Source organism: Passer domesticus, chromosome Z (genome assembly GCF_036417665.1).
Source record: "Passer domesticus isolate bPasDom1 chromosome Z, bPasDom1.hap1, whole genome shotgun sequence".
In the NCBI taxonomy this organism is placed as follows: domain Eukaryota; kingdom Metazoa; phylum Chordata; class Aves; order Passeriformes; family Passeridae; genus Passer; species Passer domesticus.
Genome location: NC_087512.1, coordinates 6,319,442 through 6,339,631, shown reverse-complemented (window position 1 = coordinate 6,339,631; position 20,190 = coordinate 6,319,442). Strand labels below are relative to the sequence as shown.

The following is a 20,190-nucleotide window of genomic DNA, read 5'->3' as shown; positions in this document are numbered from 1 at the left end:
ACATTGTTAAAGTATATATAGATATAAGTTACAGTTGTAAACAGAATTTATTTACATATAGAGCACATATAAAATAATTTATAAAAAGAATAAGAACGGTTAAGTTATATAAAGAAGAAAAATTGTATTTAAGAACTTGCGACAAGCTTTGTCTTGTTTAGATGGCTTTCATCAATTTCATAAACTGAAAGACAAAGCCATGATCAGGATGCTGGTATTTTGAAATCCTTTAGTCTTTGACATGTAGTGATTCTCTGGCAGCTTTGCTTCATGCCCACAATAGGAATACTACTCTAAATTGGAAACCAGTTGTAGGCCCAAAATATCTCTTCTGCATTTTATAGATTCTACCCTGCTTTTAAAAATTATGATAAAAAGCAAACTTCCACACTTTTCCATACAGGAAGCTGAGGTAATAATGAACTTTAGGTCTGGATTCATTATAGCTGCTTTGCTTGGAAGCCTGCAGTCTAAATCAACCCCCCAAAATACTTGTCTCTTTCTTCTGACAATTTCAGGGACCTAAGAGAACTCTGATTCCTATGTCAGCATTTTATCATAGTATTTGAAAACTGTGGAAAATAAACTAGCTTGTACTGACATTTATGTAGAGTTTGAATTAAAGACAGGAATTTAATTGGGATTTGAGCCACAAGGACATGCTTCCTTCCTGTTTTCATGCTGCAAAATACAATTATGATAATTTAAAAAAAAATCCAGAACCTACAGGAGATGAAAACAACTAATTCACCATCTTAGTCTTCCAATTTAAAAGGCAGAGTGGATAAGGAAAGGACTGGTTGCTTCCAACTCTGTTTTTTTTGGCATACTAAAATATTAAATAGTAGGGACAATGAGGGTTTATGCCAGTTTGCTTTGGTGCCAGAATATGGATTTTTGGCACATTCTGCTAGCATAAACATAGTGTCAGTTGATTGTTTAGAGCTCTTCCATGCTTTGAATGAAAAACTACTAATATATCTTTCTACCTGTTCCACTGCAAAGCAAAGTGATACCGTAACTGAAAAACACAGTTTTTCAGTTTCTATTGAAAAACTTCTATTTCTTCAGAAGAAAATAAATAATTAACTGCTCCAGAGAATATGCAAGCTATTTATTTTACTATGTTGGTGTGCAGACCTTCTAAGAGAAAATTCTAAATTCAAGATCTTATTCATTGTCCAAACCCTTGGTTATTGAGGAGAAAAATCAGCAGTGTTTTAAATCCTGACTTTAACAATCTCAGGTCTCACAAACCCCTGTAGACCTGTTATTTTCAAGACTGAATGTATCTTGGATAACCTTCGTTTGTAAATTAAGGATAATTACCTCCTGCTATTCAGACTTCTCATGTCTGCAGATGCCTGGAACCTGAGACTGACACATGCAAAACTGTTGCAAGGCCAAATTAAAATATATAGGCACATGGCAAACAACATGAGGAGGGAGGAGGCAGAGAAATGGAAGTGAAATATCATAAAATACACCATATGGTGAATGACAGAGTAAGTCTGTAATTATTATTTTAGAAGTATAGGATTGTAAGACACATCATTATTAAAGCTTTCTGTAGATATTAAACATTAAGTATTCAATCTGAACTTTTTTCTCACCAAACTAAATACAGCAGCTCAGTGTTTCCCATGTCCCATGAGGGAGACTAGAGAGGCTGGATTTCTGAAATGAGTTTGGAAGAATAAACACTTAAAATATACACTTAAAAGTCTGTGGAGCAGTTAATGTACAGAAAAATTATAAAAGTCAAATTTTCTGCAGTATGTCACCTTTCCTCTGATCAACTCTACCCCCTTCTTTGCCTCTTTTATTTGTTAAAAGAATTACACCCCAAAACTGAAAGTCAAGTCTGAGTCTTCTTTCACTGCTAACCCTCTTCAGCTTAGCAGAGGGAGGAAGTTGAGTTTTGGAAAGGCTGAAGCCTGAGCATTATCAGACATTGCTTCTTTATTTTTTCTGCCCTCTTGATAGAGTCATTAAGGCTGGAAAAGACCTCTGAGATCATCAAGTCCAGCATTGCCAAGTCTACCACTAGGCCATCTATGTCCTTAAGTGCCACATCTACGTGTCTTTTAAACACTTCCAAAGATGGTGATTCTACCACAGCCCTGGACAGCCTGTTCCAATGCCTGACCATGCTTTCAATGAAGATGTTTTTGCTAACATCCAATCTAAACATCCCTGGCACAAATTGATGCCATTTCCTCTCACTCTAACATTTGTTTCTTGGGAGAAGAGACCAATCCCCACCTGGCTACAACTCCTTGTCAGGGGTCTCTCCTGATCCTCCTTTTGTCCAGGCTGAGCCCAAGTAGCTCCCTCAGCTGCTCCTGAACAGATTCCAGCCCCCTGCCCAGCTCAGTTTCCTTCTTTGGACATGCTCCAGCCCCTCACTGTCCTCCTTGTCATGTGAGGACCAGAATGTGTGGTCTCACCAGTGCCCTCAGAACAGGGGGACAGTCACTGGTGGTCACACTACTGCTGGCACAAGCCAGGATAGCACTGTCACTTTGGCACACCATTCTCACGTCCAGCTGCTGCTGACCAACATGCAGATGTGTTTTTCTGCTGAGCAGCTTACCAGACACTGTCTCAAGCCTGAAACTCTGTCTGACATCGTTGCAACCCAAGGGCAGAAACCCAGTTCTTGGCCTTGTTGAATCTCACATAATTTGCCTCAGCCCCTGGATCCAGGTCCCTCTGCAGAGCCTTCTTGCCTTCCAGTAGATCAACACTCGCACCCAGCTTGGTGCCTTGCAAACAGACTGAGGGTGCACTCAATCCCCTTTTCCAGATCCTCAATAAAGACAAACTGGCCCCAGTACTGAGCCCTGGGGAACACCACTGGTGTTTGTCCACCAGCTGGACATAATTTCATTTACTGACACACTCTGGGCCCAGCCATCCAGACAGTTTGTTACCCACTCTCCATGGCATGTAAAAGCTGAGTTGAATATGTATAACTAAAGGTGTGTGATTTAATGTTATGTTTAGTTTAAGCTCCTGAATACTGGGAATGGTCAGAAGCAGATTTTTTTTCTATTTTATTTCTATTTTCTGTCAGCTTTATAAAACTTGGATAGATATTCTGTGTCTGTGAGGAATTTCACTGGCAGCATATAAGACATTTGTTGTACACTTCTCAGACTGCCACTAATATTTAATTTATGCCCTTAAAACAGTGATGACATTGTGAAACTAAGAATAGATCTCTCATATGGAGAAGTTGCTTGTCACATGTTAAAAGAAAATACCCAAAGGAACTTAAGAAAATATCCTCTATGATAAAATCTAAGTACACTAAAAATAAAATTTAAAATAAACTCAACCAAACTGATTAACCTAAACACACATACTCACACACACACCCACACACACACACACACACACCCCCCACTACAAAACCCGCATCAAAGTCTCAAAGATTATATTTCTGATAAATTGTTGCAAGCATTTTAGTGGAATTTTCATATTACATTTTGATCAAGACTTAGAGGCTTTTCCCCTATTCTATTGCATAACTCTCAAAGCCTTTTCATAGAATTATAAAATTATTTGGTTTGGAAGGTATCCTAAGTATCATCTTGTCCAAATATCTGACCATGGGCAGGGATATCTTTGATAAGAGTGGTTGATATCATAAAATTACATGAAGAATAAAAAGTGGCATCTATATTAAATTCCCAGAGTGAAGTAACCTGAAATCTTAAATATGCTTTACATGCTACTCTGTCAGTCTCACTAAGACCTTGGACAGGCAATGCTGTCAAGGAGTTCAGGAGATGACTTTGCATGCTTGGGTTTATACGACTCAAAATCTACAACAAACATGTACATAGAACAGATTACAAACATGTACATACAACAGATTACAAAGTACTGGTCAATATGTAATGCACAAGATGTTTTTGAAGTTAGAACTGAAGACAAGTTGATGGTAGTGAGCTTTGTTTTCTTGTTTTAAACATTTTTTTTTAATGTTTTATAATTCAAACATCAAATATAAGAAGAAACCCAGAAAAAAATGAGGTTGTGAAAGGTGTAAGTCAAGCAGATATAAGTGAAAAAAATTTCCTCAACTGAGGATGCCATTATTGAATGGTTAATTAATACAAATTTTGTTATTTTATATGACCAGTGTTATTTAATTTACACACAGTCTTTTCTTATTCAGTTATCATTACTTTCTACTTTAGCAACATATGAGCAGGCAGGCATCAGCCTTCTCTAAAAGTATAGAAAGCCAGACTTCTGTGCCTATAGAGACTGTATAGAATGATTTATAATTATATGCATAAATTTACTGATGTCTTCATTGCTTTCCACCATCCTCCTCACTAGAAGACACCTCTGAAATTTCACTGCTCTATCAACTTACAATCTTCTTCATTTTCTTTTTAGCTTAAATTTGTTCCTAGTCAACCCACTCTATTTATTCTTATGCCAACACTAGTGTTAGGCTAAATAGCTCATGTCTCTCCTTGGTGAGTTTTCCTTTCATTTATTTATAGACAACCATCATATCCTTCTAAAGCTTCATTTTTCTTGAGTAAACAGAGCTTGTTTTCTCAGGTCGTCTGCATTGACAGGTTTTCCATCGTTTTCATCACCCTAACAGACCTATTCTTGGGCCAACTTCAGTTCATTTTCCTTTATAAGTGCTCTCTTTTACATTCTCTAATTAATCTTGCAGCTTTTGAAAGGCTTATTCACATCCTCATTTTTTCAATCCAACTCTACCTATTGTTATTATTTTTCTCACACCCTTACCCCTATACTAGGGAGATAGATTTTTAATTTTTTTCAGACCACATAGCTTGAAAAAATTCAAGAGTTGTTCTTTCAAGATCCTGATCTCTTGAGTGCAGCTAGCTTCCCTTCATTTGTCAGAAACTATCCTGTAGAAATTCAAATAAACCCAGCTTTATTTAGGTTCTGATTTAACTTCAGTTGAATCAGCTTGCATTATGGTGATTCAGATTTTATTTATTTTTTCACCATCACATTTATAACACTCTTATTTTATTTAAATTAAATATCTTTACAATTTTTCCAGAGAGATGAAAAAGGAAAACTCTCAGGACAGTCTGTATATGCTGTCTCCAAGAGCAAAGGTAAATTACATTATCCTGATGACATGAACACAAATCATTAGGAGAAAGCATTTCTCAAAAAGAGCTACTTGTGGTCAACCTAATCCCCAGTGCCATTTTCTCCCAAATGTTGGTAAATTATTTTTTATAACTTAAAAATTGTTTCAAAATGCAAAGGGTGATGAAAAAAGCTAACTAGAAATTAATTTACTGTGTTGCTGATTGGCTCAAAAAAAAAAATTGCAATTTTGATTCCTAGAGTTTGAAGTGTCCAGAGTTTGCTGCAAAACAGTGAATTGTAGGGTCAACCTACCTGGCAACACAAAGAGCTCAGCACTTGCCAGATGTGGTTGTAGCTTCCCAAATGAAATACTTCCTATCTAATACAAAAATTGAATGATTCCATTCTCTGTTATCCTTCGTTCCCTGCTGCCACATTCCAAAGTGCAAATGTAAAATGACTCCAGGAACTTACTGCATTTACGCTTCCAGATTCTGTGCCACGCTTAACTACTTAGGTGCAACATGTGCAGACACAAGGAGCTAAAATAGCAAGAAGCACATTGTCTAAATATTTATGGGCTTGAGTTTCAAAATGAAACATCTGGGATTCTTTGGGTTTTTTTTTTTTGTTGTTTTTCTTTTCTCTTTGACACTACTTTTCAAAAAGAAAAAGAAAAAAAAAAACCCTGAGAAGAAAAAGCTCAGATACTCCTCTGTTAAAATATAAATGCTGACTTTCTAAAGAAAGAGAAAAAGCAAGAAAGAAGAGTGAGGGGCATTGACACCCTCAGGGAAAATATCATCTCAAGAGAACTGACCTTTCAGAGAAAGCAAATTAAATTATCTTTCTCATCTTTTACTAGTGTAGTGACATCATTAAAATTCACGTTATATACCAGCATGCTTTCTTTTGTATTCATAACCTTAAACTAAAATTAATCAGTTGTCACATAAAGTTAACATATTTGTTAATGGTGCCCAAGCCTCAGTATACATTGTCTCAAGACAACTACTGTAAAATAACACAAACATTGTAGGGCAATGTCTTCCTCACCTTGTATCAATCTTTGGAAAATCAATCCAGAACGGGTTGGGCTGAGGATGAAAGAGTCCCTGCATGATGAAAAAACGGTAAGCGTGTGAAAAAAGTGTTTAATAAATAGGGTCCCTCGAAGTAGTGAGGTGCCACCACTTGTACAATACTTGGAGCAGAGGAAGAGTGAGAACAGCAACCTCTGGAGACCTACTGCCATCTTTACCAGGGGTGCTTTTATCTCTCTGCCTGGCTCATTGAATGCTTTGTTCTCTCAGCTGTTACTGCAGTATTTACCATGGACCACACTGTAACCCCTTTATTCGGGAGCTTAGTAGAGACTCTGGATTTTCAAAAGAATTTCCATTCACTGTTAGAGTTGGTGAAACAATCCCAGAGCCTCAGGTTCTCAGTCAGTGGAAAGAACTGAACACCACAACTAAAAGTGATAGAGTCGATGTGTAGATTCAGGGGAAAACGCACAAAAGGAGGAGGAATAAGAAACGAAAAACCCTTTCAGTATAAAGTCCTATAACTAGGACTTCTCAGTACAAGTTCTTCTCAGTACAAGTCTGTTAAAAAAAAAAAAAAAGAGGGAGAGAGAGAGAGAAAATAATAGAAAGGGGGTTTTATTTTATTTTGTTTGTTTGTTTGTTTCCTTGTTGTTTTTTTTTTAATGTGTATATATATATATATATATATATATATGTGAGAAAAATCTGAATGCAGAAATGCAGAAAACCAGAAATAGGCAGACAAAGAGACCATACTATGTTTCAGGGAGAAGTCTGGTACTGTGCATGAGCAATACAGCCTGCACATTTTGTGAAAATTATTTTACACATCCATACAGTACCTTAGTAAAAACATAATAACACCACAGAGTCAAAATATATCACCATGGAAAAGTAATGGAAAGGAGACCTTAAAAGTTTTCCCTAGAGTAATAAAACATGTCATTGAAGAGCTCAGAAGTGGGTTAATGCACCCACATGTCCAGATACCTTTCTTTATAACACTGCAAATAAGAAAGTAATCCTTACAATATAGACTTGACTTCTTCCTGAACAAGATATTTATTTGTTTCTGTAGAACAGTCTATGCCCATTCACATTAAGAAAATATATTTCCTTTTTTCTATAAAGTAAGATATAATTCATAGTATGTGATCTATTGGATTTATATCCCTTTTTAAAAAATAATTTTAAAGACTATATTCTTCAATTCATGCTGTATAGACTGTCTTAAGGTCAAATGCTTTCTCTCTATATATTTGCAAAAATCTTTTATCTTAAATTGGAAAAAAGATTTTACTATGGGGAAAAAAATATTTCAAATCCTTGTACAACATGAGAAGGTGTTCAAAACCAGAAAGATTCTGAAGGGGTTTTTCTTTTGAAAAAGACAACATGCTTTTTGGTATGTTCTGTGCATCTTTTGAAAATCAAGATATTTGAACCTGCCACAAAAAAATCCACTTCCACAAATCATTTCTCAGTAATCACTGCCATTGATTCAAAATAACTTCTAGAAACTGGGGTAGAGGAACAAATCTGAGTGAGAAGGAAGAAACTGATAACCTAGTCAGGCTATATTCAGTTCCAAGAAAAAGAGAAATCATACAATATTTAGCAATTTGTAAAAGCCTGGCATTCATGGAAGTGTTACTCAACCTGAGTGGATTTGCCAGGAACAGTTCATTTACTTCCCACTAGTACTAGTTCAATCAGTTCTTTAAGAGGAATACCAGGAAAGAATGAATAGTTGACAAGTACAAGTACAGTTCAGACATCACTACTTGTGTTCATTGTGTGATGCCTCTTGTCTTGTCCCTGTGTACTGCTGGGAAGAGTCTGCTTTGCTCAGTCCTTCAGATCAGATCAGATATTTATACCTACAGGTAAGATCACCCATGACACTTCTCCAGGATGAACAGTCCCAGCTGTCTCAGCCTCTCTTGACATGACAGATGTTCCAGTCCTCTCTTTGTGTCTGTGGCCCTTCACTGGACTCTCTATATTAATTCCATATCTCTACTTACTGAGTAGCCCAGTTCTGGGTACCAAAATCTAGAAATATCACAACAGGAATATCACACCAGTGACACACACCGACAGAAGGGAAGGGTTATCTCCCTTCCCTGCTTGCAAGGCTCTGTTCAACACAGTTCAGGGGGCTGCTGGCCTTTGCTCCAAGGTGTGCTGCTGGCTAATGCTTACCTGGCTGCCATCATGACCATCAGGGCTTTCTCTGCTGGTTACTCCCCAGATTGTACTGTTACTTGGGGTTATTCCTTCCCAGGTGTAGAGAGAAATGCTCAGCCAAGAAGGATATGTGCATTGAAGTAAGCACAGTATGCTACATAAATATTGCATAGGGAACAATGAAATATGTGATTTTCTCTATCACAAGAAAGGGAACAGTCAGTTATGGGCATTAAATATGGAACAGAATTTTGCAAAGAAGACATATAAACTCATCCCTCAACCTTACAATTTAGTGTTGCTATGTTATGGTATCCATTGTTTTCAATTTTACTTTTTTTGTTAAATGAATGAGTTGAAATAAATGCTTTGTCTCTGTGCAGATGATAGAGAGGGGCAATGGAAATGGATTCAAGTTAAAAATGGAATAAGGAAGAGGATAATTTGTTCACTGTAAAAGATAAGGATTGGGTTTAAAAGCTCAGCAAGAAGATTCCCTCTAGAAATCACAAAAGCCTTCCAATGGAAAGGGAAGTGAAGTATTGAAATCAGCTGCTGGGAAAGATGTGAAGACACCACCACTGGATTCTTTAAGAATTATTTTTAACAGCCTCCTGTTAGAAATGACAAAGGCAGATCTGATTTGACCATAGGACAGACAGATGAGTTAGATGGTATCAGCCCCAGTTTAATAACATTCTAAGATTGTATTACATGTGAAAACACATGTCCTTAAAGATAGGAATAGGTGTGAAATTTCTCATGATCAAGATTATAATATCAAAAGAACTAGGGAATATCAGAGGAGAAATAATCTGAAATCTTAGATTGATAGTCTTCCACATGACCAATCCTGTAAACATTTGCTTGTTTGAATCAATCTCACATCACTGAAATCAAATTATTTAAATTATTCAAGATCTAAATGTGCTAAAATCCATGTGGGTCCTGTTTGCAGTTAGTTTATGCCTATTAGGCGCTCCAGCCAGCAATAAAGAAGAAAGAATCTGGGTACTTGCCAGCTAGAGAATGGCATTGTGTTCACACATCAAAAGCAATAGAAATAAAGCTTCATGTTTAGGTGCTCATGTTTGCATGACAAGGCCTTCCCCCCACCCCCCCCCTCCTTTTTATTTAGAGCTGAAGCTCTGAAGATTCTTTGAAGAGAAAGGAAGAAAGGATTCTTAAGATAAAAATATTGATGATTAATTTAACCCCTTAAGCTAAAAGTAGTCTTCTCTAGGTCACCCTCTACTGAATTTTGAGATACATTTATCTTGACAGAACCTATGAAGAAAAGGGGTACAAACCCCAGCTATCCAATGAGACCTTTGTTCTCATGTATGTTGTACTGGCACAACCCAGGCTTCCTCTGAAAAAGGTTTTGAATAATAATAATGAACATATATTTCCATCATGTTTTTTTACTCAGTAAATTTGTGTTCTAGGATAACGGGAAAGTGATTTTGCTATTGATTTATTTATCAGCCTGTCTGTCCTCTCTGTGTCTTCCACAAACCTGCCCAATATACTGATGTTTACCACTCCAGTTCTCACTCTGGTTTTATGCATACTGGCTCAGCATTGCATGTGTGTGGTTTTAAATGTGAATAGCTGTAACACAGTAATGAGTACCAATGCCTTTAATTTTTTTTATTTTTTTTTTTGTGCATGTGATCAAGATTCCTGTTTCCAGTCATTTTTAAAAAATCTTTAATGGAAAGAAACCCAAACACAAAACACAATCTCCCCTCAACAAATTAACAGATGGGTTTCTGCCCCACAGCCTGCACTTCCTCTGAAAAATCCCCTGTAGTACAAATACATACAGCAACACACACACATTCAATTTTGTTGTTTGTGTAGTTTGCTTTGCAGCCTAGGCGCATAAAGGGTCAGGGACCCAGGTATCTGCTGATATATGATGGAGACCCACAGGTTCTGGAAATCTTAGATAGGTCTGGAAGACCACCATTGCACTAGTGAAGGTCTCTTTCTGCCAGGGTTGGAGTTTATTCCTATGGCTTCCCAAAAAGACAGAACCATGTCATGCTATCGCCCAGAGCACTGAGATAAATTCTCCCAGTGCAGTGAATGCTGTTATTGTGATTCACAGTGGGGAAATGTTACTGCCCTCTGCTTTTAAGAGATCTATCATAAAGAGAGCTCTGAACTTGACAAAGTTCCTAGTTTTGACACTGATAAGAAAAATTATAATCATAATAATTGCAAAATTACAGTAATGATAACAATAACAGCAATAAGAACAGCAGTGGTGATTTACTGTGGTGATTTATCTCTGATGATGAGGGTAATAATAATAAGAGCTAGTTCTCTGTGAAAAATTCTGTACAAAATGCATGCTTCATGACTGCATCTTTTGTTAGGCTTGAAAATCTACTGCCAGTACCTCACCCAAATATGGTTTTACAGTATATATTGACTGCACCGAATAAAAGTGAATAAATAAATAAATGAACATGGTTGAACTCAGACTTTTATGAAATTTAACTGGCCTCCTCGGCCTGTGTTCTTGATAGGCATGCAAAAACCATGACAGTGTTAATGGAATGTTAATATATTCTTAAAATGCTGAAAGAGTTGCCTTTGAAGTGATTTGAAATTAAAAAGAAAAAAAAAAAGAAAAAAAAAGAGAGGGTAGGCTGGAATGAAAAGAAACAGAGAGGGGAAAGAAAGAGAGAGAAAAAGAAATATATATGGAGAGAACCAGTTTGATTGTGGGGTTTCAGATATTCCCTAAGGGGAAGGACAGAAGGACTACGAAACAGCTCTTTCCCTTTATCATACAAGCAATTACTGGCAATTTGTTCTGGCCAGTAAAACTTCTGATATTATCATGGTTGCTGAGTAATTTATCATCAAAGTTTAATGTGAAAACAGGTGACTGTGTAATCACCAATCTAGGAACAGAAATAGAATCGTTATTATTTCTGCCTGAAGAGAGGGGTTCTTTTTTTTTCCTTTTTTTTTTTTCCTTCTGTCAATTGACTTAACGGCCAAAAGGCTGTTCATCACATCACCATGAATTATAAAACCTCTATTAAATATTCATAAAAGTTTTGAAATGAATGTGTGATAGAGATGAAAGCCAGGCTAATTTAAATACCTACCAGACCTGTCTTAATTACAGAGGTAAAATGAGATATAAAAATTATAGCAGCAAGGAAAGGGAAAAAAAGTTGAAACAGTTCATTCCCTACATTATGTGCATCTTCTTTTTAACCAGTGATGCGTAATTTGTACACAAGCTGAAGTGCACAGATCTATTGAAAGAAATTGGTTTTTAAGATCCATGTTTTTATACTAATGGGACATTTCTGGGTCTGTGGGAAGTGACACTTTTACATAAACTTGTTTCTTTGTATGCATTTTTTTTGAGTTTGTGTGGGCATGTGTAAGGAAATTGTTCAATTAAGTTTAAAATGATAGAAAGAAAACTAATGGGTGTCTGCAGTTGTGAGGCTGAAATACAGAATGCTGGGAAGAGTTGAAATGTGCAAATTCTCCCTCTGATAAATAAGTCTGTACTTGCTCAGTCTCCTGGTTCTTATTGGATACTGCGTGGGATGTTTGAAGAATGAATCTGTCCATGACTAGGGGAGATCCAGGCTTAATTGTGCTACCATCCTATGGTTGGGCACCAAAGAGGGAATTGTTTAAACATAAAGACTGAGATGCTGAATCAGGCCTTTGCTTTGCACCACAGCTTGTCAGCTTCACAAAGCTGGTAAAAAAGCAACACTCTAAATGAACAGATCCAGGACTCACAAGGGAAGATGTGCAGCCATGCTGGGATCTAAGTTGTGACTGCTTGAATTTAGACTATCATCCAATTGTTCATAGCTCTTATTCTGAGCATCCAAAATATTCCTCTTTTCCTGAGAAATCAGACTTTCTAATGTATGAATTATCCTACCCCAAATAATTGTTAATTAAGTGTATGAGATTTTTTTTTTTTATGAGGACTGACCTGGATTGCAGGTTTCATTGTAGCAAATATGTGAAGTTAGATTCCAAAACCTTGCCACAACTACAATACCATGTGTCTTTGATAGCTGCAGTCTGGTAATGAAAGGAAAGTACAATGATTGAACATATAAAAAACATCTGCCTAATTAGTGTTTGTATTAAGATTTGACTTTGAGATATTTTGATGAAAGAGCAAGTCCATGTAGTCAGAAACATGACATTGTGGCATTTTTCATTTAAAAAAGATATTATATATGATAACATATAGTTAGGACTACTCTGGGGAGGGGGGGGGGCTAGCTAGATTTCTCAAATATATTCCAACCCTTTTCCTGTGTTACTAGTTTAGCAAGTAGTAGTAGTATCAGTAGTAGTGGTAGTAGTAGTACTGCTACTATCACTGCCTCTATGTTCTATCACTACTACTACTATTAAACTTCTGTTAATCCTTTTACATTGCAGCATTAATTCATTTTCCAAGTATGGAGAAATCTTCATTTTCCAAAAATTAAGCATTCACTTAGTAAATATTCTGGCTTGAGATGGGACTCACTTATGCATGTAGCATTTTCCCAAGCCGCAATTTATGACAGAGAAATACAGCGCAGTGTAAAAAGAAAGCCAAACCTCAAATCCTCTGAGAAGCAAAATTTGACAGAAAAAGACAGCTGAAAGTTTGTGTTCATAGTTATCTTATCTAGGACATGCAATCTATTTAGATAGAATTAACTTATTTTACTTCATTATTCCCCATGTCTCTATGATCGACAGATTAGGTTTGTCTAATAGCAGGACTTGAGTTGATTGCATAATTAGCATAGTTCTACGTCTCCAAAAAAACTCTTTGTTAGAAAGGACTTATATGAAAGAACTAAGGTTTACAAAGAAAAGGGGAGGATAGTTTTGCTGACATCCTAATAATTACAAATTTGGACTTCCATCAAACTTAATCTTCAAAAGAAGTCGAACTTGCCTTGATTCCAAGGAAAATTAACTTGATAACTTTAATGAAGTTCAGCCTTTATATCTGTACATCACTCTCTCTTCTTTCCTGGAATGAAGAGTTTTGAATTATGTTTATGAGATTATGTAGTGGCAGAAGACTTCAGATTAAAAAAAAAAATAAAATAAATAAAATTCAGAGGTCTTAGTCAATATATTCAAAGTAAATTTGAGCTAGTCTCAAATGTAAAGCAAAGCTTACCTGTGTACTATAATTTATTTTAGTTTACTTCCTTACTTGGTTCTGACTGGTCCCATGAGACTTTTAGTCTTATTCCTAGTATAGAGGCAGCTCAGGTAAGAACCTGAATAAATGACCATCACCAGAAAATAACTGCTGCATTGATTCTCTGGAGGGAACTGAAAAAATAGCCCTGGAAAAGTTTTGAGAGTACTTGCATTCTGTTTCTGACTGTAAGGAAACTTGGCCTAAGGGCTACTGACTGACAAAATTGCACTTCAGTCCAAATTTAGCAGACACTAAACAGGAACTTTGTATCTAAATTTTGTTTAAGACTGTTTTCGCACAAATATATTCTGACTGATGCTCACTACATGCAGCATCTTTCTCATGCAATTTCAATGTGAAGAGACATAGATTTTGAGCAAGTACCATGACTGTTCTGAAATACAGATAATGAAGTCTCAAGATCCAATCTGCCACACGTGGTCCTGTCTTGTCTTGTTCAGTCAACACTGAATATTCTGCACAGGTCACCAGAAATTATCAGGAGGCTGAGGGGGTGACTTCACACATACTTGTCAAGTGGATACAGTTTTTAAAACCTTGATCTGAAGGCATGAATCCTACAGTATTTTGAGGTGGGACTGGGGAGGGAGCTAATGAAATACCATTAAATTTAGTTGCCTGAAGCCCTGTCTTTTTTTCCTCTAGCCAGATGTAGTTAGCTGAAGTCTAACAAAGGTTTCTGCAGCAGGTATTTCATCTGTCATATCAAAACATTTTCAATACCCACTACCAATGTGACACTAAATTTTGGTCTCACATAAATGTCAGCCCATTTATAATTTTGGGTTGCAGTACTGCAAAAGGGAGATGACAAGCTTGTATTTCACACTTGCTATTGAAATGAATAAAAATGACTAGTCCCTTAAAAGAAAGGCTTTGAGGAGGAGTTTGTGTGGGGCTGTGTGTGAAAGTGTGTATGCTCAGGCTCGCTTGTGCTTTTCAGAAAGAATATTCTGGCAAGCATGTGGTGATTTGCAAATCTGTTCCCATAGAAATTTCACCCAGGGTGCTTAAAAGACTAAAGCTGGGCTATCTTGCTAATATCCCCAATTAAGGTGTGATATTAGCAGCCATGCATACTTTGGTTAGAGGTATTGGTGTGAATAAGAAGGACCTAAAATGGATGAGGGAACCTGAATGCAGTGGCAGGGATAAGATCAGGGATAAAAATTAATAGGAGATGGAACTCTCTCTTCAGGTGACACAAATGCATACTGCTGGAAAAAATAGCAGGCACTCGTTCATAATGATCACTACCTAATTGGAATCATTCTTTTGGATACATATCTTTAACAAAATGGTATGTTTAATAGAGATGGTAATGCAGTGCAGGACGTGAGACCTACTAGACTGACTGAGCATCTTATTGAGCTGCACAGAATGTGATGAGCACTTATTTGGATTCCACTTACATGTAGACCCTAAATAAAATCTCAGAAATCAATATTTTATCACCAACCCCTCTGTCAAAAAAAAAAAAAAAGAAAAAGAAAAAAAAAGATAGGAAATGTGCCTATGGTGTTTATTTTTCCTCTTAATGGGAAAAAAGAAATGCACAGCTATATTTTTCAACATTTCCCACTAAAAATAAGGAAAAAAAAGGGCAAATAAGATGTCAGTATATAAGAGAAAAGTATAAATGGATTTGAATTTTTGAGGTGCACATGCCTCACAGAAGCTGGGGTATTGAAAACTTTGTGATTCCAAGGTGGTTTAAAGGTAGTTTTTTTTGGTTGGACTGTTAAGTCCAAAAGCAACCCTCACTTAGCATGTTATATATAAGACACAAGGTATATGTGACAAGCAGGTCTGGGTATCAACTCCAGAATTATCAACAAGGAAATAATGAAGCACTCTTTAAGTAAAATACTGTGGTCTACATTTCAAAGTGCAGTATGGTTTGTATGATTTCAGTAGAAAAATGTTACATTTTTGAAAAAGAGATAAAATATTTTAGATGCTTAGTTTGTTGTTTTGGAGCTTAAAACTCCATTTCTGTGTTTATTTTTGACAAGGTCTACTTTTGAGAAAGAAGAAAAAAAATTATTTTTGACTACATGATACATTTGGTCTGAAGGCTGCTTCTATTAAACACAAACACAAACTGGGGAAAAGGGACTAGAACCAACACTCTGACACACTAGCTGGCCTAACAAAACATGTTACAAAGTCATTCTCTTCTCTGAACTCTTATTTTTTTCCCAAAGTTACAAAATTTTAGCATAAGCATAAGCACCCGAAGATACAGTCCCAGGAGAAAATTGAAATGAGATCTGCTACTCTTGTATCAATACTAGTCTAATAGTACCTGATCTATACTACCTTGTCTGATTAAGGATGTCCCTGTCCAGGGCAGGGGGTTGGATTAGGTGGCTTTAGAGGCCCTTTACCGTCCAAATTGTTCTATGATCCTGTGATTCTCTAATTGCTTATTTAACTGTCTTATTTAATGTAGATTTCTAAAGCCATCATATGAATTGGGATGCAAATAAGTAGAAGTGAATTTGCTACACATCTTCATGAAAGAAGTGTTTGTTTCTTTTCACTGATCATTAAAAATGATTAATTATGTGCAGTGGGTCTACACTCTTGATGTCTGGAGCTAGGTCATAAGATCTTTGAGCAACTATTTAAAAAAGAATTTAACAATTACAATAATTTCTACCTTAAAAAAGTGGTCTCTATTCCTCTTAAAAAACAATAACATAAGCACCCAGTTTTAGAAAACAGCCCTGATTAAGGAGTAGTTTTCCTTACTAGGAAACTTTTCTTTAGTAGGAGAGAGTTGTGTCTCAAGAGTTACTTAAATACATGGAGCTGCTACTTTTCATTTTAGATTTGGTGTCAAATTTGCAATCCAAATAGCCATAAACTTATACACTAATTCTGTCTCCATCTATATCAGGAAATTGTTTAAATCTTTCAACTCTAAAGCAGACTAAAATCCTCTTTTTTAAGTGAAGAGAATGTTTTGACTGAGCAGCATGGATAATATGATAATAATATATTTTGACAAAAAAAGTCATAAATATACCATATACATATATATATATATATATATATATATATATATATTTATATATGTATGCTCATATAAATGTGTGCTTATATATATCCATCTATATATGGAAATATATATGAACAAGAAAATGTCATTATTGTGAAAGAAAGAAGGTTTTTTTAATCCATCAAGGCTGTTTTATCTATCAAGTTATGTTAGCAGATGACTGCTCCTTGGCACAAGGTTTGATTTCTTTGACCAAAAGATGAGAAGTTACTCAGCATAACAATAGTAATTGCTGCATGTAAAAAAAATCAGAGTGAGAAGCTGAAAAAAGCATGAAGAGCAGAAACACCAAATTTAGGTGTGAAGGTCTCAAACCTGGATCCAGTGGGGAAAATGTAATTAGAAGAAAGTTGATTTGGGAGGGGATAGGAACAGAATAATGCAGGGATCAAGATAGAAGTGGGAAGAAAACTAGAGCAGATAAGCTGTCCCTGTCTTTGCTGCTCTGTGTGAAGTGCACGTCAGTGTTTGTTGGGACACATGTGAACCTCTGCTACCAGCCAGGCACTCAGGCAGCTGCTGCCTGGCTTCTAGAAGGAGTCCCCAGGACTTAAAGCCCACAAGATTCTGATTGCCTTAAATCCACTGTGTTTTTTAGTGGATAAATATATTCTAATTTTAAGGGAAATTAAGGGACAGTGAGAAAGTGCGTGTCAACAGCACAATTTAGTTTGTTGAATTCTTCTTTTGCACTCACCTCTTTTGTCAGCTCCTGCTTGGTGACCTCTTTGTTTACATATACTGTGACGTTAAAGCTATATTTTATGTTCCTTTGGAAAAAGATGAGCTGTCTTGTTTTCAAGAGCACATTGTTTTGTTCTGACACTGAGGTCAGCAGCTGGAATTCATCTGTTCCCTTAATCCCTGAAGTTGGTCCCTCTTCTTCCTCCTCTACCTATGTTAAAGTAAACCTCAAGTAGATGCATCTGCCTCTGACTCCATTCTATTTTATTTTTTTTTTGGAGGCTTCCAGGACCCTTAGGAGGACTGGACATAGAATTAGAAGGAATTTTCTGTGCTCTGTGTTCATCTCCTAGGAACACCAATGGACAGCATTGCTTGTATAACATCTGAGGAAAACAAGTAGAGACAGGGAGCCTGTCCCTCTCAGTCAGACCACATCTTAGTAACTGTTCTTTCCCAGGCAAATGAAGTACAAAAAAATAAGCATGTTTCTGAGTAGCTTTCTCACATCTGACTATATGGAAAATAATCCTACAGGTAGTGCCCCTGTGTTGACTGCAGGAAGGATGTCCCTCACCTTTTGCTAACAGGGCAGCTGGCCACACGAGGCTCAGCATCTACTCTGTTTGCAAACCAGATTTTCAGACATGCAAAGACAGGTTCTTCCTGCCTCTTTTGAATCCTCCCAAATGAGGGTGTTTTGTCCCAAACAAGATACTTCCATCATGCCCTAGAGAAGATCTCTTACGGCTCTGATCATGGTGTGAGGTTCATGGCCAAGAGTGTTTGCTCCACCTCACAGCCCTGTGTGCCTTGAAGGTACTCCTGCCCTGATGGCATTACATCTACATTACTAGTCCTAATTAACATAGGTGAAAATGAAAGAGGTTTTGCCTCGCTAAGCAGGAGAGAACAAAGATTGAGCCTGACTTCTGAATGCATCTTCTCTTTCAAGAGTAAAACACAGAACTGTTCAGTGCATCAGATGAAATTATCAGCCATCTGTGAACTGAGCATCAAAGACACAATTAAAATACCAACATGAATTCTCTTCAAATAATTTATAGCAATGCTTTGTGCACACATCTCTGTTCTTCCCTGAGCTCCAGGCCTCTCTGTAGTGATATTTTAATTTGCATCCAGAATATTGGGGGAAAAAATTAATAATAATAATGGGAAGAAGGTGAAAAATAAAAAAATAAAAAAAGGAAGACACAAATTTTAGGTACGTTATAGGTATCTTGGTTTTTATTTCACCATTAGAGAGTAGAAAGCTCAGTCTCAAGGTTACAGAACTACACAAAAATAGCAATGAGATCAACAAGGTCAAGGGCAGTAATGGGTGCCCTAGAATTTTTCTGTTATCAAGAGATGTTGGCAGCAATGTTCACTCTAAGCAAAATTTTCTTCCTCTCTTCCTTACTCACTTTCTCTTCCTCCACAAGAAGTGAGAACTTACCAAAAATATTTCAGGGAAAAAAAAGAAAGAAAAGAAAAGAAAAGATGAAGAAGACAGAATTGCTGGCACAACTTTCTGGTTACACTGAGTCTGAAATCAGAAAGAGGAAAGAAGGGAAACAAGCAAATGCATAAAGATGCTGCTTTCAGCCATGTTGTTGGGTAACCGTGGGTTTATCAAATATTGACAAACATGAAATGATTGTAATCAGTCACTGTCAGAAGGGAACAGGTACCCTCCTCTCTTTTACAAATGATCCAATTAAAGGAAACATGTTGGCTATAAAAGTCAAAATCAACAATGCACTGTACGCTGACAGCCCATCCAACATATAAAATCAATAGTGCATTCTTCTTCTAGCCAGCACAAAGCAACAGTAGCAACTTTCCCACCTCTTTAGTCAAATATGACACTGTATCAATCGATCAAAACTTAGTATTTATTGAACACTGGCTTCTGAAGAATGCAAAATGTATTGTTCTTTCCTTATTTTATTTCAATAAAGTTTAACTTAAAGGCATAACACTTGAGAGTGCTCAACTGTTTTATTGTGGTTAGATATAGCCATAGCTAGCAGGACAGATAGATCTAAATGTATATTAATACATGGTTCTGGGAAATAGATTACATTCTTTGCCTGAATGAGAATAACAGTATTTTTGATGCTGGTTTGCAAGTTCCTTTTTTTTTCCCCTTTTTTTTTTCCTTTTTCCTATTTTCTACTTTGTCTTTAGTTTGTACCAAAATTTAGCTCTGCTTTGAAGTGATTTTTTCTGTAGAAGAAAACTTTCTTATCCCACAGAGATTTCATCAATACAGGAAGACATGATAATTCTCCTGAAATTGAATCTGTGTTTGCCATTCTCCACTGTCCTTGACACAGGAGAAGAGTGTTAAACATGACTGTATGTCGGCATGTGGTCAAAACTAATCTCATGTCTAAATAGGGTCCTGATAAGAAATATCTTAAGTATTTGTTATTAGCTTTTGATGACACTGTATAATTATCCTCAGTTATAGATCAACTAAATATTATTTTAAGTAACTTCTCTCTGTTTAAACCCACTGGCAATGGCTCTATGATTTTGTAGCTATTTTTCCTTTCTTTTCCATGGGGACTAGGAATTCCCAAAGACAAGATTCAATTAAGACATTTCAGCAATTAAATGAACTGAAAAACAAACAAACAACTGAAACTCTCAAAAGCTTTGTTTATGTAGATATAAGGGAGGTAGGAGTTGTTTTCTTTGTTATGGTGAGTTTCTTTCCAATTTTGGTTCAAAAAGACCTCTAAGATCATCAAATCCAGTCACTGAACCAGTTCTGCCACCTCTACCACTAAACCATGTCCCTAAGCACCACAGCTGTGTGTCTTTTAAGTCCCTGTCTC

At 36.5% G+C, this 20,190-nt stretch overlaps 1 long non-coding RNA gene across 3 annotated transcripts in view; it reads right to left on the bottom strand.

Moving 5' to 3' along the window:
- Nucleotides 1-20,190, bottom strand: part of LOC135290466 (uncharacterized) — a 29,014-nt gene that overhangs the window by 7,994 nt on the left and 830 nt on the right. For 2 of the 3 annotated variants that reach the window (XR_010353240.1, XR_010353241.1), the window contains exons 2-4: nucleotides 13,312-13,389; nucleotides 12,340-12,431; nucleotides 6,166-6,224 (exon numbers count right to left, since the gene is read on the bottom strand). This is a non-coding gene — a long non-coding RNA (uncharacterized LOC135290466). Of the gene's footprint in view, nucleotides 1-6,165; nucleotides 6,225-12,339; nucleotides 12,432-13,311; nucleotides 13,390-17,354; nucleotides 17,553-20,190 lie in introns of all 3 variants that reach the window. The other variant, XR_010353242.1, reaches the window with a different exon arrangement.